We start from the raw sequence: 26102 nt of genomic DNA, 5'->3' as shown, positions 1-26102 counted from the left end.
CATATTAAGTTTGTGCTCAACCCATGACTTTAAATACACTCTAAATACATACCTTTATTGTTATTGCTCTTAAATGCCTTTTTATTTTAAAGATTTTATTTACTTATTTGACAGAGAGAGAGATCACAAGTAGGCAGAAAGGTAGGCAGAGAGAAAAGGGGAAGCAGGCTCCCTGTTGAGCAGAGAGCCTGATGTGGACCTCAATCCCAGGACCCTGAGACCATGACCTGACCTGAGCTGAAGTCAGAGGCTTAACCCACTAAGCCATGCAGGCACCCCTTCAATGTCTTTTTTGTTTTTGTTTTTGTTTTGTCATCCCACAGTTCAGGGCATTTGAAACAAGAGGAAGTTTTTACATGATGGTGTGGGACTATAAAAATGACCATCCATGATGAAATTGTGCAATGAACTTAATAATCAAGGGGGGGAACTACATTTGTTTCATAACCTTTAAACTCCATCAAAACATTAAAAACTCTGTTACTGATAATATAAATGTAAAAAGAAATGAAAGGAAGTGAAACTAATATTTATTTAGTACATCATAAATTACAACATTTGAAAACTGAGAGGGGTGCTATTGGTTTTGATGAAAAGCTATTTTTTTAATAAAGAACTAATTTGAAAAGGCCTTGCCTTCTTCTCCCTGAATATTTTAAAATACAGAGCAAGTATCTTTTCTATTCCTTGCAGATTGCCACACTCTCTACAGTTTGATCAGCTACCCACATTTTACATCTTGTGCTCTCACTGTCATAAAACATCTTTGAGTGTTCCTTTAAAAAGAAGATTTTTTTTTTTCTTTTTGCCAGCATCACTTCCTCTGGAACATAGGTGTGTTTTTTGCCACTTTGCCCAATTATGTCTGTAGGTTCCCCTTCACTTAGTTCCTTGGGCTGTGTTTCTAGAATCTCTTGAATGGCAGCAGAGTCAACATTCCCATGGCCAGCCATTTCTTCTAGGCCTGTATTTATTTTTGATTCATATTTCCCTTTCAGCACTATCATTTTTTATTTATTTCATCTGTTGGTCAATTACCTCTTGTGATTATCCATTTTTGTAAAATGGTGCGTGGTTTTCTCAGTGGGAGGTAAGAAGACAACACAAGTTTTGCTATTAGGGCTTGAACTGAATAACAGAAGCAGAGTGCGCAATCACTGACAAATTCTGCAACAAGTCCTATGATTGGTCAGCAGTCAACATGCCCATCTGTTATTCACTTAGTGATGTGTGGACTGAAGATCTACTAACAAAATCTGTAGTTTATGTAATTAGTCATAGTTCATACATCATCGTCATGGAAATTTGAGCCATGACTGGTACTATTTAATTAAACCACACTAACTGACACTCTGCAAAGTGAAGACTGTCTGTGTTCTGCTGCCCAGGAAGTGTTGTTTCTGTCTGGGCACTGAATTTCCATCTCAAAATGCAGAGCGCAGAAGAATCAAGTATGGAGTTCTGTGATGTGTCGCAAATCTCCACTCTCCCGATAAAGATCAGTACAAACAAGTGTCCCATTTTTGTTACAAAGAAAGAGAAAGTATGCCAATTTCTCAAAAAGAGGTATCTGATGAATCTAAATTAAAAAGGAAAGGCAATTATACTGCTGCTAACTTTTAGCGAAACCAGGCAAAGTACAAGATTACCCCCTTTGGGGATGCCTGGGTGGCTTAGTCAGTTAAGCATCCGACTCTTAATTTCAGCTCAGGTTATGATCTCAGGGTTGTGAGATTGAGCCTCACCTCCAGCTTCTTGCTGGTCTTAGAACCTGTTTAAGATTCTCTCTCTCCCTCTCCTTCTGCCCATTTATTGGGATAAAAAAATAAAAATAATAAAAAGATTACCCCCTTGTAAATGCTTCCAGATCACATACAAAATAATTTTAGATTTTGAGGATCAGTGATATCAATCTTATTGTTATGGTTTCCAAGATCTACCTTTTGAAAATTACAAATAGTATTCTCTTTCTCATCTCTATTCTCTCTGCTAAGATAAGCCCTGCTATGTCATTTATTAAAAATATGACCTTGAGAATATCATTCTTTGAGCCTTTATCTACTTCTCTGTAAAGTGGCATAATATGCCTGCTCAGTTAGTCATACCGAATCATTAAAACTATCAAATAAAATTAAGTATATGAAATCACTTCACAAACACAAAGTACTATTATAAGGTGAAGGTGTAAATTTCCTAAAGCAGAATTCTTCCAGAATTGGGGAACTGGATACATTTAAAGCATCCACCGACAAACTCTTAATCCTGACCTATTAGGAGGTCCACTTTCATTTTATCCATGTTTATTTTGCTTTTTCTCGTGTAAATATCAATCCTTTTGATGGAGAAAATGGAAGCAAAATAGAAGGTAAGGACTCTGATTTCTTTGTTCATCTGCTACTGTTACACAATCTGAAACAGTGAACCTATAATGTTCTAAGCATTGCCTATAATTTTATTTTTGCTAAGTTTATTTTGGAATCTTCAGCTTTTTCTGCACTTTAATCTTCTCTCCACTAATAAGCACGTCACAGGCCTTACTTGAGCATTTTCCTCCCTCTTTTACACATATGCACCATTCAACCTTCTCATCAGAGAAATCCCTTTACGTCAGAATTGCCTTCTCTCTTGAATTATATTTCTTTTCAGAGGCTCTGACCAGGGAACAATGTACTTATTATTTTTTTTTTAATCATTTTGGCAATTGATTTTCTAATGTCTAAGGTTCATATATCGTGTTACTACTTGCTTTTATATACAGTTTGTTCACAAGTTGTGTTATTTTATTAGCAAGCATCTAGAGCCAGATATCTGTGCTGGGCTTGCTTCTGGATTCTCTGCTTCTGAGCAGGTGGGGCCTGAGGTCAAATACGCCCCAGCTTCTCCAGATTCAGTAAGACTGAAGCACTATAATAGCCTGCATTTCACCCTTCATTTAAGTGAGCCACGAGAGGGTAACTTTTCCTTTCTGAATGTTCTAGATTAGAACACTTTCCTCCTCAGTGACGAAGGATGTCACACCTCCTTCACGGATGTTGGACCAGATTCCAAAATGCCAGCTAAATGTTATAGGCTCACAAAAAGTCAAGATGGTGGAAAGTGTGTCATATTAATTATCTCTGAATTAAAGTCACAGTGATATCCCTGGTTCTCATGGAGAAGAAAAGGCTATAACTGAAAGGAGAAAAGTCTGAACTGTAACAAGAAGAGAAATTTTCAGTTCAATCTATATGTCTGTTCAAAACATGCCCTCTTTTGAGACAGAAAGGACAGGTCTGCAACAGAGTTTCTACTATGCCCAGTAGAGCATGGCAGTATGAATTAAATGTCCTAACATGTAGCACAATACCCCCATTGGTCTCATTCCTGCACTGGTTTCATTCCTGCAGTGTTACTACAGGATCTACAGCAACTTCCCCCACCCCCAACCAACCAGTGTTCTGATATCCATTAGATATTCAATTTAAAAAATTTACAATCCATTAGAAGTGAGCAGAAAAAAAAATACTCTCATTTTAAAAGTGAGAAAACTAGAACAAGAAAAGACCAATTTTTTCTCAAGACCATACAGCCTATTAGCAGCAAAGCCAAGTTTGGAACCCACATCTACTTCTTCTCATTCCAGTAATCTCCTCTCATTAGTCTAAATATTGCTTTCAGGTTTATTGACAGTAGCTACTTTGTCTAAATTGTTGCTTTGTTGATATATGGGTCCTTTCTTCCCTGAAGGCATCTTAATTGCTTCCTGCTTTTATTAACTTGGTATATCTGACCTTCATCAAAGCACTTAAATATGTAAATGATTGCCCTGCTCCCCAGAAAGACAGGAAGTAGGCAGCTAGTCACATCTGCCTGAGCAACAGGGACTGAATGTTCAAGAGGACTGGGGGAGGAAGGAAGGACAAGCTTGCATTTATTTCTGAAATGTTCACAACATTTGCAATTGAATTCCTGAACCAATAAACACATCCACCTTAAGATGGAAGTTTAGAAATATATTTCAAGGGTAGTTGTAGATGGTTTTGGGTCAGAGAGAAAAAAGGATTCACAGGTAGAATTCAAATTAGTGTCAGACAAGATAAATTCTAGAGTCATGGTCACATAAGCAAAGGGAAATTTTAAAAGTAGGACTTAACATTTAGTATTATTTTTACATATGGCTTAATTATTGTCTGAAATAGAAAATGCTATGTTCTTTAACCATGAGTCTACCAATTCATCTATTGCCTTAAATTAATTTTGTTAGGAGATATATTTAGATTACTATTTTAAGATGATAGTATCTTATCAATAATTTCATTTCACTCAGAAAATCTGCAACTCCTGGTGGCAGCATTTCCTGAAAGTACTGAGTTGGGCTGGTAAGTTTAGCCAGAATTAATAAACATGCTAGGGATTATTGGGCAATTTTCTTAAAATTAAAGTATGATGAAGTGACCATTTCATGTATGTATTCATGTCAGTATTGAGCTCTTTAGCTGGTGGTATCAAAATAGATTTCCCATAGAAATATGAAAATCAAAATTTTACTAAACTTTTAGAATGATTTTTAAAAATTTTTCAAAGATCTCAAAAAGTATAGCCATTTTTAAAAATAATTCAACATTCCTCTGTATTAAAAGCTTAAAAAAAATTTCTTTAAGAAACATGACTGGGAAACAGACTAGTATCTTAGTGTAGCTCTTAACATAAGACACCATTTTCCAGTGGGACCACTAGACTCCCCCATCCCAAATTATTCTACAATCCACCAGCAAGAAGGACCATTTTCTGCAAACAACTCAGGGGTGAGGGAGGGGCAGGGTTAAAGATGAAAGGGTGGATGGAGTAGAGGAAGAGCACAGCTGGGGAAATTAAAGGTGGAAAGAACACTTTTCTATCTGAATTTCCAGTGCTTCAGTAAATCCTTTGATCCTCTGCCCCTCTTTGGAAATAAAAATCTAGCTCCTTCTTCCTTTCTTATAGGATTCCCTTAGTTAAAACTGACTCAGGATCTCCATAAACCACAAGGTAAAACCTCATTCCCTTAGCAGAGTATACACAGTTCTTCACATTTTTCTCACTGTCCTTACACATATCACCTCCGCTCACCATAGTGGAGCCCACACTTATGTGATACTCCTTTCAGACGTGAAAACTCGGGCACAACAATCCCCCTTTTTCTATCTGAAAAGCTATTACTGTAAATGTCAGCAAACTTTTCATTTAAGGATCCTTGCCTGGAAGCCTATTGCTCCTTTCTCTGAGGATGCTATGGCACCTTGTTCACAGCTCTGCTGAGACTTAGCACCTTGCTGTGATCATCTGCTACCCCACTAGACGGTGCACACCTTCAGCTCTGTATCCCAGGTACCAGAGCACTGTCTCAGAGTAAGGAACTAACTCAAGGTACATATGTCGAATGAAAGAGCAAATGAGTATGTCATTTTAAAAATAAAAAGGAGGGGCGCCTGGGTGGCTCATTGGGTTAAAGCCTCTGCCTTTGGCTCAGGTCATGATCTCAGGGTCCTGGGATAGAGCCCCACATCAGGCTCTCTGCTCCGCAGGGAGCCTGCTTCCCCCACCCCCTCTGCCTGCCTCTCTGCCTACTTGTGATCTCTCTCTGTCAAATAAATAAATAAAATATTTTTAAAAAAATTAAAAAAAAGAAAGCTGTTTCAATGGAATCATTTCAACATATATAAATGCCTTAATTGTTTCCATCCTAGAGTGTTTAATGGAAATTTAAATTTCCCCTCAACTAATAGATAGTGCTTAAATTCTGCACAATAGATGACCATTAAGAAAATCAAGAACCTCAACTATTTTTGCTGCATATTTTAATCTGATGTTAAAGAGGATTAAAACCTTTAACTATAATGGTTAATTCTCAGCAGCACTTAAATATAATTCACTTTTAGATAAATTATGACATTTAAGTGTTAATTTGTAGAAAAAAATATACTATTGGCACATGATCAAAGTCATATATACTATAAGTTTTATTTAGGGATTACTGCAAAGGTAATCCTAAATATTTATAATCCTAATCAGTTTTTCAATTGCTTATTTTACTTCTTACATTTATTTTATCCATGGTACAAAGTCTTCTGGAAGCTGTATATTTTTAAATGTCTTTATTCATTATTATTACTAGAAACACTGTGTTTCCCAGAAAATAAAGTTCAATTTTTATTTGCACATAAAAATTACTATTGCTGTAGAATACCTTTTCCTCAATATTAATTCTTTCAAATGGTTACAACTAACTTACATGGGCAGTTTGAAAAGAATGAGCAATTGATTCAGTTATTATTAATGTATAGTGATAGAAGCTTCTCTAACTTCCCCTCCTGGGCAGGCACGTTTAACAATACTATATAGCATAGAGAAGATAATTAGCAGTGTGTGTACATATGGTTGGAAAAACACAGACTTGTATATGATAAATTTCTAAACATGAGCCATAATTGCTGTTTTTTAGAGTTGTAATGGCTCATAGCCATATTCAATTCTGACTACTTCATGCAGCTGGTATATGTTGGCTATGATAACCTCACAGAAACCTGTTGTTTCTAAATTTTGGAAATACTGGTGCCAAATTAAGAAGAACGGGAACTTGGCTTTATTAAATGCAATTCAGGTCTAGATCATCAACTAAAATAGCACACAGATAAGACCAGCAAACTTATGCTTATCTGTGTAAATGACTGAAAAAAAGATTTCCCTATGTTCCCAAATCCTCAGTCCTCTGGGATAGATGGAGTTTATGCCTTTTGTTCTGGTGTAGTTATTATTTAAATTTTTTTTTAAAGATTTTATTTATTTATTTGAGAAAGAATGAATGTGTGTGTGAGCTGGGAGACAGGCACAGCAGGCGGGAGGGAAAGAATCTCAGGCAGACCCCCCACTGAGTGTGGAGACCGAGAGGTCGAGGACAGGGGTGGCTTTATCTCACAACACTGAGATCATGACCTGGGCTGAATGTTTAACCAACTGAGCATCCAGGTGCCCCTGGTGTCATTAGTAATAGAATTCCTTTGTACTCAAAAACATGTCACTGTTTGGTCATACACTTAATGTATCACCTAGTTATCCTCCTTGTACATGCAGTACTCAACTACAGAAAGGATGAGATACAAAAGGAAGGAGACACCAGCTTAGCCATTTCCATCAGTTATATATTTTGGCTTAATGTCACAACCAGACTCCTTCCTACTCTCAGGAAGTTAGCTTGCAATCAGTATACAGCATCTGTGCACCTAATAGAAATTGAGTAGAAAAACTGTTTGTATCTTAGCTTAAAGGTCCTATAACATGGCTATCACACCTTTTAGCATAACCAGCATATTTGAGGGGAATAAGTTATTTATAGATCTCTGAAAGAATCTTTCAAGGCAGAAAAATCTGGTGATAACTTTTAGCTGTTTATATAACATTCTACATTACACCTTTTTTAAAAAGACTGATTTATTTGAGAGAGAGAGAGAAGGAGAGAGAATGAGAGAATGAGTTGGGGGAGGAGCAGAGGGAGGGAATCTTCAAGCAGACTCCCACTGAGCCCAGAGCCCGACACGGGGCTAGACCCCATGACCCATGTGATCATGACCTGAGCCAAAACCAAGAATAGGACACTCAACTGATTGAACCACCCAGAATCCCCCTAAATTATACCTTTTAAAATGAACTTTTATGAATTTACTTTTGGTAGCTGTGTTTCAGAAATTCAAGGCATGTTTCTTGGCACTTTCCTAGGAAATACATTTCATTTCATACCCCTCACCCATACCTCCCTGACCCCACTAACCCATTACTAGCACATCTACCAATTGGCTTCTGAATTAGCCTTGAGATATTATTGCTCCCTAGTACATATCGATTTCTCAATTGGGATTCAATACTGGTAAATATTAAAGGAAAATGATTTGTTCTTCTCCCAAGACCAATTATATTTTATATTTTTTCACAATTTAAAATTGGTAGATTCAATTAAGCAGAAGTCTTTAGACAGAGGTGGAAATGATGTATTCTCATGGGAATGAGTGTAATTTTGAGTGGTCACAGATTTTCCAGTTCTACAATGTTTTCACTTGTTTTATTTTTCATATCAAAATATATAAAATATAGATTCACTGTGTATAAATTTAACTAGCATAAATTTACTTGGAGAGAAACTCAGCAAAACATGTTTTCTGTTTCACATAATAATTTGCATAGTTAACCAGTAGTTAGTGACCTCTTCCTTTTAATAAACAAGTTGTAGTGTGTAACTGTGAATTCATTATTTGTAGGGAATGTGAGTTTGTAATTATTTTTCAGGACATGTTTCAAAGCAACAGCATTTCAAAGCAACAGCATGATCCAAGTGTTTTTTTTGTTTGTTTGTTTGTTTGTTTGTTTTTTTAACATTCTACATGTAGAGCAGAAATAATGAATGTAAGTTTGCATGCCATCAGCAGGGCTTTTGAGAAAAGGGAAAGAGTACTATCTGAGTGCAGAATCTGTTTGCTGAGAGTACAAAGTTTGTTGAGATTAATAAATCCAGGTGATAAAAATGAATAGAGAATAAATAAAATCTCTTAAAAAATGAATAGAACAAATATTTATCAAATGCATGAACACTGAAAACTTCTCTCTTTCTCTTTCCTTATTAACTAACAAAACACTTTCATTAAATGAAATATTAGTTGGAAGTTTACATATAAAAGAGGAGATATTCTAGAAAGAAGGGAGGGGAAACAACTTCAATGTCAGCACGTATCCGTCTCTTTCCCTCTAAATGCTGCCCATTCCTGACTTGGGATTAAAGTAACATAGAAGGGAAAGACAAGAAAGAAGGGAACTTGGTTCAGCTATGTTAGTTATAATAATTTATAGTATGGGGAGACAAAGAAAAAGTCCGATTCCTTTAAAAATCCAGGGTTTCAAAAAATAAAATCTGCAGCTGCTATACATAGAAACCAAAAGAAACTCTCTGATTAAGAGCATTAGCAGTAAGGAAAGTGTTGCCCTGAGTCATCTTTTCTGATTTATATGTTTAAATTCAAATGACTTCAAATTAGACATTAACTGATAGCAGGTTTGTTTGTTACTAAATATAGTGACTCAACTAATTTTGAGTGGATCTTACTGCTATCTGTGCTAACAGGTGCATAGAAGAGAAAATGAAATGGATGGAATACCACTTTAGGAACATCTGCATAGGATATTTAACTTGTAGTCCTCACAAAGTAGTCTGATTGCCTTTTATCTTCATTTCCAATTTTTATTATGATCTTTTGGTATAAAAATCACATATGCAACATACCTATTTAAAACTATGTTACATACAGGGTATTTATAATTGGCAACTTCCAGTGATGGTATTCCTTGCAAAGATTATTTGAACAGAGCTTACTGGCAATTTTCAAACATATTTTCATTAGAATGAGGTTGCTCTGGTCCTTTCTGATGCTTTTTCCTTTTATTCTATTGTTAATATTGATTCGCACAATGGAAACTTTCCTAAGTCAACTAAAAAAAAGATATCTTAGTATATACACAAAAATTAGTCCTTGTAATACAAATATGCTGTCAGGGAAATATTTTACACAAACCACTATAATTCTGGAGATAGATACCTCATAAACTTAGTCCGAATCTATCTAAAGAAACATGGTGACTTTAGTGGATGTTTGAACAGTCTAACAAGGTTGAAATGAGAAGGAAGACCACTATAAGTAGACACGTGAAGTTTTTGTTACTTTAATGACTCATTTGTTGGTTGTAGTCGGTTTCAATTATATGCTAGTATTCTTTTTACAGTATCATAATGTTTAGATTATGTAATTGTGAGGAACTCTGTAGGTGTCCCAACTTTCCCCACCAAAGTATAAAAAACATAACTGCTTCTTGCCCATTTAAATATACTCCCCTGGATTTTACACTGTAATCTAAAGGAGGCTACTAGCATTCTCCAAATGAACTGCATCTGAACACGAGTTTGAGATGGCCAGAAGCATGTCAGGACACTGAAATATGTTAGTTGTAGTTGATACTTAGTGTTTCTGCCAAGAACATCAGAAACACATTAATCAGGGTAAACACTCAGATGTTTCCCTACATTTCTTCTTTAGCATTAGCTTTTAATGTCAATTAGTAAAGCAAGAAATACATGCTAGAAAGAGTACAAAAGAACTGAGAGAACAGTTTATTAAATACTAGCTAACAATCAAACTGACCTCCAGAATGTGACCTATACAAGTTATCAGCAAAACTAGAATGAAATATAGATTCCTAACACGGGGAAAAGCTAAATTAATTATGACTTCAAGAAAAAGCTGTTCAGGGAACTTATGAGAGCTCATCCTGCTAGTAAAGATCTCTTGCCTTTACGTGGTTCTGCATTCCTTTCTGTGCCCTTAGTAGGAGAACGGAAATCAACATACATTCTCTTACTCTTCTCCTTCTTTTTAAATTCATTCTTTGGACCTTCTTCCATCACCTCGCCTGGTCCTAGGTAGCATTGCTATGCCAATAACCACCATGTTTATACATGTGGCCCATGAACCATCCCATGGCAAAAACCAATGGGATGATTCTAGCTATCACCCAGAAAAAAATTCACATCAATTTATCTTGCCCTAAAAACTACTTCCTTCTTTTACCCAATATTATTATATCTGCTGGCCTCATTTTTTAGGCTAAAAATCTTGGACTAACTTTTGACAAGTCTTTCAATACTCATGCAAACATTCCTTGTACGAAAAATAATCATGTCTTTTGTTCTTCTCCACCCTATGCTTTCCTTTCTTTCTTTCTTTTTTTTTTTATTCTTTCCACCTAGTGATCCTCTTCCCCTTCACTGTCCTGCTGTTGTTTCTTCTCCCTGATTCTCAAAAATCAGGAAGCAGCAGAGCTGATGTGTTGTTTACTCTTATAGATTATCCTGTTAGCATTATGCTAGCACGAGACTATTTCTCTACAATGGGATGCCTGCATTTTAATATTTTCATTTCTAAACACTGGAATAAAACTAGTTATTTCTTTTTTTTTTTTTTTTTTAAAGATTTTACCTATCCATTTGACAGAGAGAAATCACAAGCAGATGGAGAGGCAGGCAGATAGAGAGAGAGGGAAGCAGACTCTCCGCTGAGCAGAGAGCCCGACGCGGGACTCGATCCCAGGACTCCGAGATCATGACCCGAGCCGAAGGCAGCAGCCCAACCCACTGAGCCACCCAGGCGCCCAAAACTAGTTATTTCTTAATAATGGAATTCTAGGCATCAGAGAACAAGTGGGGAAATACTCTTTTGTACTCTTTTGACCAAAACATAAAAAGGCCAGATATATACTTTCTAAAAATTTGTTTCTCATATATTCAAAGGTAGAAATTATTCTCATTTTACACATGAGAAAACCAAGGATTAGGGAAGTTAATTATTTTATCCAAGGTCTCAGAGCTAGATAGATTGAGCAAGATCTGAACTTAGGTCTTACTTTTAGGTTAATGCTATTAACCATGGTGTCCTACAGCGCTTTGATCTGACCTACCACAGAACTCATTTGCACTGGGCAAAAGAATGTGGAAACTTGCTAGAGCCGGGAGACAAAGAAATGGGGAGTTGTTAATCAATGTGCATATAGTTTCAAACTGCAAAATGAAAAAGTTCTAGGGATCATCTGCACGATATTGTGCTTGTAATGAGTAATACTGTATTGTACACTGTTAAAATCCATGAAAAGGGTAGATATTACATTGTGTTCCTACTACATTAAAATTTTTTTTTAAAAAAAGCAAGTGGAAACTAACATTGATTGAGTGGCTAATGGCCCAAACATTTTACACATAAAAACAGTCATTGAGGCCCACTGTCATAAGCTTCTGGTACCAAATCAACACATAGCAAATCACAGAGTTTTCCACCCTTGTAGGCAGAAACCATTTTGTGTCCCTCTAGAATGCTTCCCCAGTCATTCATTTTATCCCTTTGGAGAACTCCTGCCCACTTCAAACGGTCCTGGTGGGACCATGAATCAAACTGTGTGCCCCAAACCTACCAGGACCCCCAAGTGAGCATGTCAATGACACGGTAATCAGAGTTTTTCTCATCTCCTCTGTGTTGGAACTACAGAAAAGTTTCTCTTATCCTTTTTGCTAATAGGAGGCTGTGGCTCTGAGTGTCGAGGCTTTTGGCTTTGTACAGCATGGGAGAACAGAGCCAACAAGATAAGAGAAGCTGAGACAGGTAGAGCCAAAAGAGAAATATAAAGAGAGTGACAGAATCTCATGAAAAAGTGTTAGCCCCAGATCTAGGCATGCCTGAGGGCAGAGACTTACAAATTCCATCTTAAATTTTTATCAGCTAAGTTTGAGTTGGGTTTTTCTCATAGGTACTTAAAAGAGTTCTAACTAAATCACCTCCTCTTTCTGAAAGATTTCTAATTTTTTTAATTCTCTTTCCTGGCTAAATACCAGTTATACTCATTTTTTGTAATTTCCCTAGCCTTATCTAACCAATCTATCTCATTCTTTCACCCAGAAGTTCCAGGATTTACAAACTATGATTTATAGCACATATTGCGTTGTTTTTTTTTTATAGTTTCAGGTATTGTACCCTTCCTTACCTGACATCTTGAAAAGTATCTCGAAGAATCCTACACTATTTGTACTTCAAATAATGACATTAAAAATTATATTTCTGGCCAAGATGTACTTCTTCAACTCATTTGAATGTTAAACTTTCAAAAACATACATATCGGCTCAAAAACATACACTAAATTAGACAAGACACTGCTGCAGTCACCGTAACCTTGCTTATCTTTTATACCACCTATTTTAAAAAATCATCCTTATCTAATATAAATGGAATAACATTATGTTTCAGTGAAATTCCCCTGGAAGAAAAGTTGAAATAGTTCTTTGTTTTCAATATTATACTATTCTGCCCTGTCTTTGTAAATACAGAGACACATTCATTAAACTTTGGCTGTTAAGAAAAAAGTCATACACAATAAAGGTGAATTTATTCAATTTTATGTCTAACTGCATTTAAAGGTAATACCCATGAATCAGTATATTCACTCATATTGTCAAATATAGTATTCCAAGTCTGGTTAACAAACCATGCTTTTGGCACTCTGGTTAGAACTTTAATACAAGTTTCAGGACTATTAAATCTCTCTCTCTTTATTTATTCTTAATCTCTATGTACACAGCACAGTGGCCTATCATGAATTGCAATAATATTTGTTACAACTGACCCTTAGAATGAGTTAGTTTAAGGTTGCTTAGTGGTGACAGAAGGCAATGAGATTCCGTTACGATAGCTATTTCCAAAAGGAGGCTTTAAATACCATGTTCGCCAAAAAAAAAAAAAAAAAAAAAAGTACCACTGCTTTAGCAGAGTGGGTCATAGAACTTTAAAGAAACAAAATGACAGACTAATAAAAGACCAAAGATACAGCACTGAATGAAAAATTCAGAAAGCAGTGGCAACGTGAACTTAGTTATGATAATAAAGGAAGCTTCAGAGCAAAAAGATAAAGGTGTGAAATGAAAATCTTGCTGGATGTCAGCAATGAAATGCTGTACATATCTTGTAATGCCGCACTGGGCTAGGTTCGTTGCCAAATTAGCTGACAAATGTCTGCCATAATCATGCAATTTACACATTTGTATTCATTTTAGCATTAGTCTCACAGTTATGTGCTTGTGGAGTTTTTTAGGTTAAGGAGATGCTTGCAATTGGATTTTGAGGGTTATTAATTATTTTTGCCTGTTCCTGGTAACTATTCCTAACAAGGATATGTTATAAATAAGAACCTTGAAAAACAAGAATTTTTCGGCCTCCTCTTTTGTAGGTGCAGTGACATTTATAACTGACTGTCATTTGTACATTGCACAAGGATTGCACATCACAGGCATCACATTTTTGTATATTATTTCAATAATTTTTCAATGTTGAGATTCAAATTTCTTTAGGAAAGGAAATCTTTGGGGTGCCTGGGTGGCTCAGTTGGCTAAGCAACTGCCTTCAGTTCAGGTCATGATCCTGGAGTCCCAGGGTTGAGTGCTGCATCGGACTCCCTGCTCAGCAGGGAGTCTGGTTCTCCTTGTGGCCCTCCACTTCTAGTGATCTCTCTCTCTCATTCTCTCTCAAATAAATAAAATCTAAAAAAAAGGATTATTATTATATTATAATACATATTATATATGTTATATATTATATTATATATAAATATAATTATATTATTATAATAATAATACAAATGATAACTGAAAGGCAGGCTATAGATTCAGAATCCCTGGTCTTGTTGCTAATCTGCTCTGGCATTTTCATCAAACTACTTTACAACAGTTTCCTCATTTGTAAAATGAGATCATTTTAATGGATTATGGTGATGACTAAATGAGTTAATGAATGCAAAGTTTCCAAAAGTTGCTAGTTATCATCAACATTAACCAATTTTTACCTAAAAGTTTTATTCAATGTGCCACAGACTGTGCCAAGTATCTCCTATGATATTTTCAAATAACACCAAAAGGTAAAGGAAAGAGGTCACAGATACTAATTAACTTACCCAAGATAAAAGGTGATTTCCATACCCTTTGGATTCCATACTGTTAACCCTGAAATAATTAATTTATTCATTCATTCATTCATTATATATATATATATATTTTTTTTAAGATTTTATTTATCCTGCAGAGATAGAGTGACAGAGGGAACACAAGCAGGGGGAGTGGGGGAGAGAGAAGCAGGCCTCCTGCCTAGCAAGGAGCCTGATGCGGGGCTCGATTCCAGGACCCTGGGATCATGACTGAAGTCAAAGGCAGATGCTTAATGACTGAGCCACTCAGGCACCTCATTCTAGATATATTCATAAAAGGAACAGTGATAAGGATCATGGAGCAGGTACTTGGATAATTACAATGCAAGGTAATAAGTGATTAGAGATCTAAGAAAGATGCTGTGGGAGAAGGAACTTAGCTAGTATACCAAGGGTCACATAAAAGGTCACAGAGGAGATATTTTGGGAGGAAGTAAGATTAGAGGATTTTCAGCAAGCATGTGGTCCAACATCTTAAGGTTCTCAGGTCAATGGTTTTCATAATTCTCTTCCTCCCAACTCCTCTCTCCTGGGCTGAGTGACTCATCTGGTTTGTGGGTGTTATGAAACTAAAGGCTAATCACTAGAGTGAATTAACACAGGTTTCATCGAAAACTCTGTAAACAGTATAGTACGGCTTCAAGGACTAGGTAGGAATATATGAATGAATTCATACAAATATTTTCCATTTTTGACAGATGAACTAAAAAATATAAATACTATGTAGCTGAAGAATGCTTCATTCTTTAGTAAGTACTTTGACATTTATTATTTCATGTGATATTCTATAATCATTTCCCATAAGAAATTTAAATTTTATTCTCTTCAGTTGACAGATGAGAAAACTAAGACCCAGTCAAGCTGAGAAACGTCAGAGCCTAGATTTGAACTTGGATTTTCCAAACCTAAATTTTTTCTTTTAGGATTTTATTTATTCGGGGCGCCTGGGTGGCTCAATGGGTTAAAGCCTCTGTCTTCGGTTCAGGTCATGTTCCCAGGGTACTGGGATTGAGCCCCACATTGGGCTCTATGCTCAGCAGGGAGCCTGCTCCCTCCTCTCTCTCTCTCTACCTGCCTCTGCCTACTTGTGATCTCTATCTGTCAAATAGATAAATAAAATATATAAAAAAAAAGATTTTATTTATTCAAGACAGAGTGACAATAAGAATGTGAGCACACACAGAGGGTGAGGAGAGAGAGAAGCAATGAGCAAGGAGTGAAGTGTGGGGCTCTAACACAGGACCCTGGGATCATGACCTGAGCCGAAGGCAGACACTTAACCAACTGAGCCACCTTGCATCCCTCCAACTCTAAATTTTGTGTTGTTTCTATCATATATTCTTGCTTCCCTCCCTGAAATTTATAAAACCTGAACTGATGGGGGAAAAAAAAAAACTGCTCAGTGACAACAGTATTGCAACATGTCTTCTTGTTTTATAATGTTGAATTTAAAATACTTTATATTTTTAGAAAGTTTTAGAATTACAACAAATTGAGAGGAAGATACAAATATTCCCTCTATACCTCCTATCCCTACACATGCACAGTTTCCTCCATTACAACAGCACTCAGCAGTATGATATATTTTTACCAATAATGAACCTATATTGACACATCACAATCACTCTAAGTCCACAGAACAATACACAAGGGTTCAAACTTGGTGTTAAACATTCTATGAGATTGAACCAATGTAATGACATATATCCACCACTATAATATTATATAGAGTATTTTCACTGCCCTGAAAATCCTGTCTACTTTGCCTATTCATCTCTCTCCCCACCACCCCCTGGGAACCACTAATCTTTTTATTGTCTCCATAGGGTTTTCTTCAACAAATGGTCATATAGTTGGAATTATATCCTATAGAGACTTTGCAAATTGGCTTCTTTTACTTAATAATATGTATTTAAGTTTCCTCATTGTCTTTTCATGCTTTGAGAGTTCCTTTCTTTTTTTTTTTAATTTTTTATTTTTTATAAACATATAATATATTTTTATCCCCAGGGGTACAAGTCTGTGAATCACCCGGTTTACACACTTCACAGCACTCACCAAAGCACATACCCTCCCCAATGTCCAGAATCCCACCCCACTTCTCCCAACCCCCCTCCCCCCAGCAACCCTCAGTTTGTTTTGTGAGATTAAGAGTCACTTATGGTTTGTCTCCCTCCCAATCCCATCTTGTTTCATTAATTCTTCTCCTACCCCCTTAAGCCCCCATGTTGTCACCACTTCCTCATATCAGGGAGATCATATGATAGTTGTCTTTCTCCGCTTGACTTATTTCGCTAAGCATGATACGCTCTAGTTCCATCCACGTTGTCGAGAGTTCCTTTCTTTTTAGCACTGAATAATGTTCCATGGTCTGTATGTACCACAGTTTATTTATTCATTCATCTACGGAAGAACATCTTGGTTGCTTTCAAGTTTCGGCAACTATGAATAAAGCTGCTATAAACATCAGTGTGCAAGTTCTTGCGTGGACATAAATTTTCAACTCTTCTAGGTAAATACCAAAGAGCATGACTGCCGGATCATATAGTAACAGTGTGTTTAGCACCAAACTGTTTTGCAAAGGGCTGTATCAGCTTGTATTCTGGCCAGCAGCCTATCAGAGTTCCTACTGCTGCATGCTCTCCTCGCCAGTGTTCCAGATTATTTATGTCATACCAATAGGCATGCAGTGGTATCTCATTGTTGTCTTTGTCTGAAAATTTAGACTGGATATTTAATTTTAATAAAAATCTAGTTAAAATTCTGGGGACGCCTGGCTGGCTCAGTGGGTTAAGCAGCTGCCTTCGGCTCAGGTCATGATCCCAGCATCCTGGGATGGAGCTCCTTGCTCAGCGGGGAGCCTGCTTCTCCCTCTGCCTCTGTCTGCCTGTGCTTGCTCTCTCTCTCTGATAAATAAATAAAATCTTTTAAAAAATCTAGTTAGGGGCGCCTGGGTGGCTCAGTGGGTTAAGCCGCTGCCTTCGGCTCAGGTCATGATCTCAGGGTCCTGGGATAGAGTCCCGCATTGGGCTCTCTGCTCAGCAGGGAGCCTGCTTCCTTCTCTCTCTCTCTCTCTGCCTGCCTCTCAGTGTACTTGTGATTTCTCTCTGTCAAATAAATAAATAAAATCTTTAAAAAAAAAATAAAAAATCTAGTTAAAATTCTGTTCATTTCCATTAAATTATATACGCTAATGTCTTTCAAACTTGAGTATTGGCCAGACTCCTTCATATGGGGAAGTGAACCCAAGTTTCTACTGCTCACTTATATTTATTATATTACTTAAATACATGCAAATGTAAAACAAATTATTAATCCCTTTTCCTTCTAGCTTTTATACAACTTTTATGATTATAAACCACAGAAAAGATACAAATTAAATACAAAAATTTTAAAAACCTAATAAAAATCAAGTTAGGAATATGAATTAATTAATTTTTAAGAATATTAATTAAATGTGATAAGTGGTAATATCTTGATAAATTTAGATCACTTGCACTGGCTTTTATAATAGACAGATGAATTTATATGTTCCGTATTGATATTTTCTATATAAATCATTGTCGTTATCAGTATCAATTTTTTTTACATTTAAACCATTTTAACTAATAGTCTCTGAAATCCATTATATCCCCAAATATAATACCAAGTATAAAAATGAAAAGCTTAGGGCTAGACTCTTTCAGGCTGATACATACTCAGCTGGGATTTAGGCAGCATACCTGCCCCAAAATGAATATCTAACTACTAAAGACAGATTCCCTGTATGCCCATGTCTGTACCACTGGGAAACCTATGACAACTAAACTGCCCATCACCATTTCTTAACTTGGAAACTTCTGTTCTTATAGAGACTCAAAATTTTATCTGCTTTTCTGTTATATCAACTGTATAATTCATATTCTGTGTCTTCATTACTTTTCTTATTAGCCCAAGACAAAACAGTACCTGGTACATCTGTATGAAAGGACATTTGTTAATATTAAAATCTCATCTGATCAAATGAAAAAAATTAAATCTTAGTCTATTAAGATCTCTTCCTATTGCAAAGTCTCACTGAAAAAAATAAGGAAAAGAACTGTTTCTATAACTGATAAAAGTATTGATCTGAGGAAAATAAATTATGATCTCTGTTACTTTTACATTGGAAAACCCCAACCTAACTGGGAAGACCATATACTAAGCAAATGCATTAAAAGTAAAACACTGCTTTTTTTGTATGGGTACTACAGAACCTGCTTGAATCAAAATACAGAAGGCAAATTGAGATTATAGTGCAATGCTCTGTTACTAGTTGATATGATAAGCAAAATGAAAACAAAACAAAACTTTTGCAAGCCTCTGAAATTTTGTTCATACATTTCTCATTAAACCCTGTTTAGTAATAATGAATCTATTTTTCACCTTTTAGTAGAACACTGTTTGCTCCTAAATTTGCTATACTCTTCTTTCTTTCTATACTTTCATCTAAAAACTTAAAAGACAGTATTGGTTTTGCTTGCTGGTGCCTAACGTAGATGTCGTCTATGGAGTTGGTAAAATTTGTCTCAACTGAAAACCTCACAGTGCCTCAACTAGCAATTGTTTATGGAACTTTCAAACAATTTTTCAACCATCTTTATATTGCACAGCTTACGTAGGAAAAAACAAATTTTCCCTTCCTTCCAATTACTGTAAAATCCAATTATGGCAACAAAATTGAAAATAACCAATGACTTCTATGCTTCTATTGTTTTTCAAAGTGTTTTGCAATCATCAATATTAAGATTTAAGTCGAGCAAACAAGTAGAAAATATTAGGATATATGAATCTGAGTATAATTAGATGCCAAGTGAGAAGAAATGTTTGTAAACAATAGAAGGATTGGACATTAGCTGAGAATAGATACAATGCCCTCTTGTGTAATAAATACAGAGTTGAATATGCCAGGACTGGTTAAGAGAAAACTATAACATGCAACATAATATATTTTGGGAATGGATAATGCAAGGGGGATGGGCAAATAAGGACGGATCTCAAAGAGTGACATAACTTTCTTAACATATAATTTTGAGAAGAATCACCGTGGCATCAGGCAAATATGATTTATATATAAAGTGGTTGAAGGGAAGGCTAAGAAGGCCTGTCAGCATCGTTCTAGGGGGAGTTGAATGAGACGGTAAAAAACTGTAGGAAGAAAACAGTATCGGGGAAATGGGTCTAGTTTTTGAAAAGGTAACTCCATCATTTTGAAAAAATATCAATTATCTATTTTTAACATTGCAGGAGGTGTGTTGCAAATGGAAATACATAGTCTTTTTTTCTTTGTTTCTTGCAGACTTAATATCAAGGAAAGATATTCTTATAGACATGTAGCCACTGATATACAGAAGCAACACCAATTCAGGCATAATATCCCAATGAAATATTTAAAATACACAAAGGACATTTGTTAATATTAAAATCTCATCTGATCAAATGAAAAAAATTAAATCTTAGTCTATTATGATGTCTTCCTATTGCAAAGTCTCACCAAAAAAAAAAAAAAAAAAGGAAAAGAACTGTTTCTATAACTGATAAAAGTATTGATCTGAGGAAAATAAATTATGATCTCTGTTATTTCTACATTGGAAAACCCCAACCTAACTGGGAAGACCATATACTAAGCAAATGCATTTAAAAGTAAAACACTGCTTTTTTTGTATGGGTACTACAGAACCTGCTTGAATCAAAATACAGAAGGCAAATTGAGATTATAGTGCAATGTGTATTTATGGGATGGAAGAAGAACTTTTAGACCAAATGATGAATTAGATCCCAGAGCAGTCCTCTGCTTCCTGTCTATTGCTGCTTTTCTACCTTCACCCCTGCCTTCCTTTCTCCCATCTGAAGACTACACTCCACTAAGGCTCTGTATGTAGTCTTATTCTTAACATTTAAATTTGCAGAGACATATGATGATAGGAATATATTTCAAAATATCTCATATTTATCTTCTCATTTTTCTTCAACTGTTATGTACCAGATAAAAACTGTAATCAGGTGACCACATATCTGGGGTCAAGAAACCTGGGTTTTAATCCAACCCCTCTCCCAAGACCTGTTAGAAAAGATAACTTATTTATTTTTAAAGATTTTATTTATTTATTTTAGAGGCAGGGCAAAGCGAAAGGGAGGAGAGGGAGACAGAAATGGAGGGAGGGACAGGGGCGGGGTAGGGAGAGAATATCATACAGGCTCTCAGCTGAATGCAGAGCCCCATGATCTTGAGACCATGACTTGAGCTGAAACCAAGAGTAGGATGCTCAACCTACTGAGCCACCCAGGTGCCCCAGAAAATCTACCTTAAATCCATGATCCTCACCTGCTAGAATTTTGCCCAGTAAATGCAAGTTACTAGGGAATTTGTATCCCTTACTATAATTTTCTGTTTTACAGACTAGAAAATTGTGAGTCAGTGAGGTTAAACTTAGATACTGCATAGGTACTGACATACAAAGGAGGGAGGATTCAAGCCCGTTTAAATGACTCCACTCAGATAGATGATTTCCCTAGTAACTGCCACTTACTGTACTTCTGCTATGTTCCGGGACTGTGAAACAGGTGGGAGGATCATGTTTGGTCTCAGAAGAGTTATCTACTATACCTAAGGAAGGCTCTCAGGAAACAAGGAGGAAATCTGGTGTGCAGATGAAGATACATGTTGAGTCCTTTATTATAATTCTAGATCAATAAGCAACAGTCACATAATTACCTGGATGTAATGGGTATTTCCACAGTAATAGCAGTTTAAGCAAACGAACCAAAAAAAACTTAATGTGTAACATAATGTTTAATCTCAATTATTACATGGAGGCTGCAGTCCTAGTGAGCATAGTTCTTATTTACAATACTTTCAGAAAGTTAATGGAAATAAAGTGAAGATGAGCATAAACCTTGAATTTCAGTAACGGTATGAACCTCAAGCAGGGCATGGTTTGCTTAACTGCCCCTCAGATACTCTGTAGATTGGAAGAAAGCAGCTTTGTAAAGGCAAAGTTGTGTTTACAACTGATCAGTTTTAACTCTCCTGGAATACATTTGTCATAATTATAGCCTGAGAGACTATTTTTAGAAGATTTTGGTCAGGTCTTTGATAAATCATTGAATTTGTCCAAGTTGACTTCTGACAATGAAAGCCAATCATACTTGCTGACTTAAAGCAATTCTTATTTGTCAATGTAAAGAAATTGTGCGGTTCAGCAGACTTTTATGCCAAATGTAGAATTCTATACATTAGGAGTTGAGTTCCAGTTTTGTCATTGACTCACTAGATGATTTTTCCAAGTCATTTAATCTCTTTATCTATTTTTCAATTCTCCAAACAGGGAAATACAATCTTTAAAGTCCATAAGCTTCTCAAAAGAATAATTTCTCTCTGCTCTATTAATAGACTCTGAAATATTGTTTCTCCTCTGAGATGATGGCAATTATTATTGTACCCTGTTTATGTACATGTGATGTATGTAATGCTTATTAAAAAAGAACTAGAATATAAGAAGTTACTTAAAGTCTTCAAATATGAAAACAGCAGTGAAAAGCAGGGTAATTCTGACCTCATGAGCAATGATTAAAAAACCAAAAATTCAAAACAGCACAACTTTTGAAGATTTTTCTCAATCTATAATCTGACCTTCAGATTATAAGCCCTAATGAAAATCACAGAATTGTATTTCAAAATAACAGGATGCATTTCTAGGTTTGTTTGTTTTTGTTTTTGTTTTAATTTATGTATTTATTTTAGAGAGAGAGAGAGCATGAGTGGGAGGAACAGAGGGAGAGAGAATCTCCAGCAGACTCCACTCTGAGCCCAGAGTCTGAGGTAGGGCTCAATCTCAGACACTGAGATCATGACCTGAGCCAACACCAAGAGTCCGACAATTAACTGACTGCACCACCCACGTGCCCTTCCAGTTACTTAATATAGCTTTGATTAATTTGTTCTACTACAATGCCTAAAAAAATCAAAGCAATGACATGGCATTAATCATAATGGAAAAATTATTAGATTATTTTAAGATATTTAAAAAAAATTTTTTTTTAAATTTTATTTATTTATTTGACAGACAGAGATCACAAGTAGGCAGAGAGGCAGGCAGAGAGAGAGGAGGAAGCAGGCTCCCTGCTGAGCAGAGAGCTCGATGTGGGACTCGATCCCAGGACCCTGAGATCATGACCTGAGCCGAAGGCAGCGGCTTAACCCACTGAGCCACCCAGGCGCCCCAAGATATTTTAAAAATTTAAATGGCATTTTAATTTTGGCAATGACAATATTATTAGGGACATGACCTTCTTAGGTTTAGCTACAGCACTAGTACTAATTCAAGTATCCAGTGCCTTAATCAGTTTCTGAATGTTTCTAGGTTTTTCAAGAAAAAGCAACACTAGACAGTAGTGAATTGACAAACTTTTTGATTCTTTCAACATTTTGCAAGTCATTGTTCCTTGGCTAATTCACCATCACCCCAAGCCCTAAATCCCTTAATTAAATCTTTTCTCCAGGTAAGGTATCCCTTCTCACAATCCCAGTTTCTGCCTTTGATAGTTTCTCGAACTTGGATTGCTATTTCAACACTTTACTTTCCCTGTCTTGCATTATCTTCATCAGGTATAACATTTATCAAATAATTTCTTTGTTCCAGATGCTGTTTTGGGTACTGGAAATACAGAGAAGAAGACATCGCTTTTGCTTATAATGGATTTCTAATATATTTAACTATGTAGAAAGTCACCAATCTGTTCCTGTTTTTCCTTTCAAATGTCTGCCCCTTGCTACCATTTCAACTGGTCTAAATCTTCATTACCTCAATCATCAATTAATCTAACTTTCCTTACTTTATGGCCAAAGTCATTCCTTAACCTCTTCGTTCCTCTCCCCTTTCCCTCATTATTTCTGAAAGTAATGGTGCACATTATTGTTATGCTAATTTTCCTCCAGGTATGTTTATCATTTCTTTGCTCAAAAGCCAATAATTATTAATGTACCATATCTGCACTCAATAATCAAGGCAGATGTTCAAATAAAACTGTATCCAATATCTGAAAATTGTATCCAAATATCTGAAAGGAAATTTCAATTCTTGACTTGCCAGCTTCTTGCTGTCCCATTATCCAGCCCTCCAAAGCTAAGTTCTCTATGGCTTTGTTCATGATATTATTTCCCAGATATGAAACAGCTTCCATGTTTTTCCGTATCTGTATAAATTCTTAATAATAAATTCTTAATAGACTCAAATTCCATTATCTAGCAAATTTCAGTTTCATAGGATATCTAGGTTCTGAATATCTATATATTTCTAGTTTGTGACACATAATGTGGTAGTTTCATGCAGTCTGATAGTAATCTTTCACCTACATTATCCTGATGGGAGAGACAATGCTCTCTCTCTTTCCTGGCTATTTACCTTACACCCACATTGGCTGGACATGATAGGCACAAAACGCTTTCTCACAATCATGTATTGCAGACTGAGGATATATACTCCCGGGTCTTATACATCCTGGTTTTAATTATGGTCAAATTAGATACTACTAAAGTTTAATTAGATATGAATTTTCTTGTGATAAAATTCACATATTGTTCTTTTATTCTGCTCTGCATTTATTTGTTCTGTTATTTCAATTGCTTGATTGGCTCTTGTTTATAAATTGGTGTCTGTTACAACCTCCCATAATTAGAGTTTGTGTTATCAGACCCTTACTTTTCTCTACTAACATGTGGGTTTGGTTTACATTAAACATGAATTTCTGTTAAAAGTAATTAAGAGACAGATTTTATCTCAATAGTTTTTTGTTTGTTTGTTTGTTTTTTAATAGGAAAAGGCTTCTAAACTAAACGTACATCCTTAAGGCCATAAGCTTTGGTCATTGGATACCAATGTAGGAAGAAGTCCCAAAGATGGGTGTGCTGAAGATCTGAAACAGGGAGAATATTTGTAGTGAGTGTGTATGTGTGAATGTGCATGTGTGTGAGTGTATATATGTGCATGTGTATGATTAATAATAACAATATTATCATATTGTGATGTCAACATATGAATTTAGTCTTACAAGATAAAAGGTACTTGGCAGAACAGAAATTAGAGCAGGTCCAAATACCTGAAGAACCTCTTATCTCACTCACCCTGATTCTACCTTTAATCCTGTCATTTCTAGCTCCACACTTTCACGTCCCAGCCAGCATTCTTTAAATTGTTCCTATCTTGCTAGTGTCTTGAATATCCACAGCCATGATCCCTGATCCACCAGCACACAAGCTGGAAAGGTGCCTGTGCAATAAACAGGCAGCATGCCAGTCGGAGCCCACAGACCACTCTCTTGCTCTTTAACAAGTGACACATGTCATCTTTATGACACCATCATCACCTGTATTTCCCTATGCCATACTTCATACAGCAGCTCAGGCAATGTCATGTCTCAATCCTTTTACAAAAGCCTTCTGTTGTTCTGTCCTAGTAACTGAACAAGGAGCGAAGACAAAAGATTGCTCAAATTTTCAAATTTCCTTTGTTTATTATAATCTAGGAAAAACATTCATAGGCAATTGGATATAATCCCTACATACAGTTCTCACTCTCTGCATAAATGCAACCAACAAAATTTTACACGGTGCTGTTGGTAATTTTGGCTTTGATTTGTGCCTAGTAGTTAGATGTAGGAAGTAGACAACTGCTATAATAACCCTCAAAGTGCTTAGTTACATGTGCCTCATATCAGGCTCTAGGAATATAGCTAGGGATAACTTGACAATTCTGTTTTCCAATGTAAAGTGATAAGAAGTTATGAAAGTACACAAATACAGTTTATTGCAATATTTAAGATAAAAACATGTCTGTAAGAATTGGATTGATTAAATTCTTCATGCATTTCCATAGTTCTGAATGTGCACTGTTAGGTCCAACTTCAGAGGACCATTTTCCATTTACTTTGGTAATATAACTCAAGGAATAATGAACACGGGCTAAGAACGCTGACCACAATACCACAATGGCAGTGTAGAGGATAAATACTGAACTTCAAATCCCACATTTGAGGACCAATGGCCAAAAATAGAAACCAGTGAATCACTGCTTTAAAAGTATTTTGTTAGATATAGAAGAAATGTGAGCTTCTGCTTTTCAGCATAGATTAGAATTAATTCTGGTAATTTGTAAAAGCTTCTTAACAATAGTTAAAATATAATTATATGATCATTATCTGATACTTAAGCATGCCCTCAAATCTCAATATTACTATCATGCATGAAACATTAAAGGATACAATAAACTATATCTCTTAGAGAAATTATTAGGTCCTGTAATAAAAATTATTTTAGTTAAAATCTACCTTCCAAATTAGAGTAGGAAGGAATTATTTAATTACATAAGCAGAAAGTAGTTAATTAATCCATGGGGATGATATAATTGTATACCTAATTGTATACAATACTTTGCAGTTTACCAAGTATGCATTGTATCATTTGCTTTTTGATTCAGTTTTCTCATTTGTAATGGAGGGCAATGGCTATTTCTACCTC

At 35.8% G+C, this 26102-nt stretch overlaps 1 protein-coding gene across 4 annotated transcripts in view; it reads right to left on the bottom strand.

Moving 5' to 3' along the window:
• MAGI2 (membrane associated guanylate kinase, WW and PDZ domain containing 2) overlaps positions 1 to 26102 on the bottom strand; it is a 1345167-nt gene that overhangs the window by 1067850 nt on the left and 251215 nt on the right. The gene's annotated exons all lie outside the window — the stretch shown is intronic.

The sequence above is a fragment of the Mustela nigripes genome, chromosome 4, assembly GCF_022355385.1.
Source record: "Mustela nigripes isolate SB6536 chromosome 4, MUSNIG.SB6536, whole genome shotgun sequence".
NCBI classification, from domain to species: domain Eukaryota; kingdom Metazoa; phylum Chordata; class Mammalia; order Carnivora; family Mustelidae; genus Mustela; species Mustela nigripes.
Note: the sequence above shows the minus strand (reverse complement) of the source record. Positions and strands in the feature narration are given on the sequence as shown.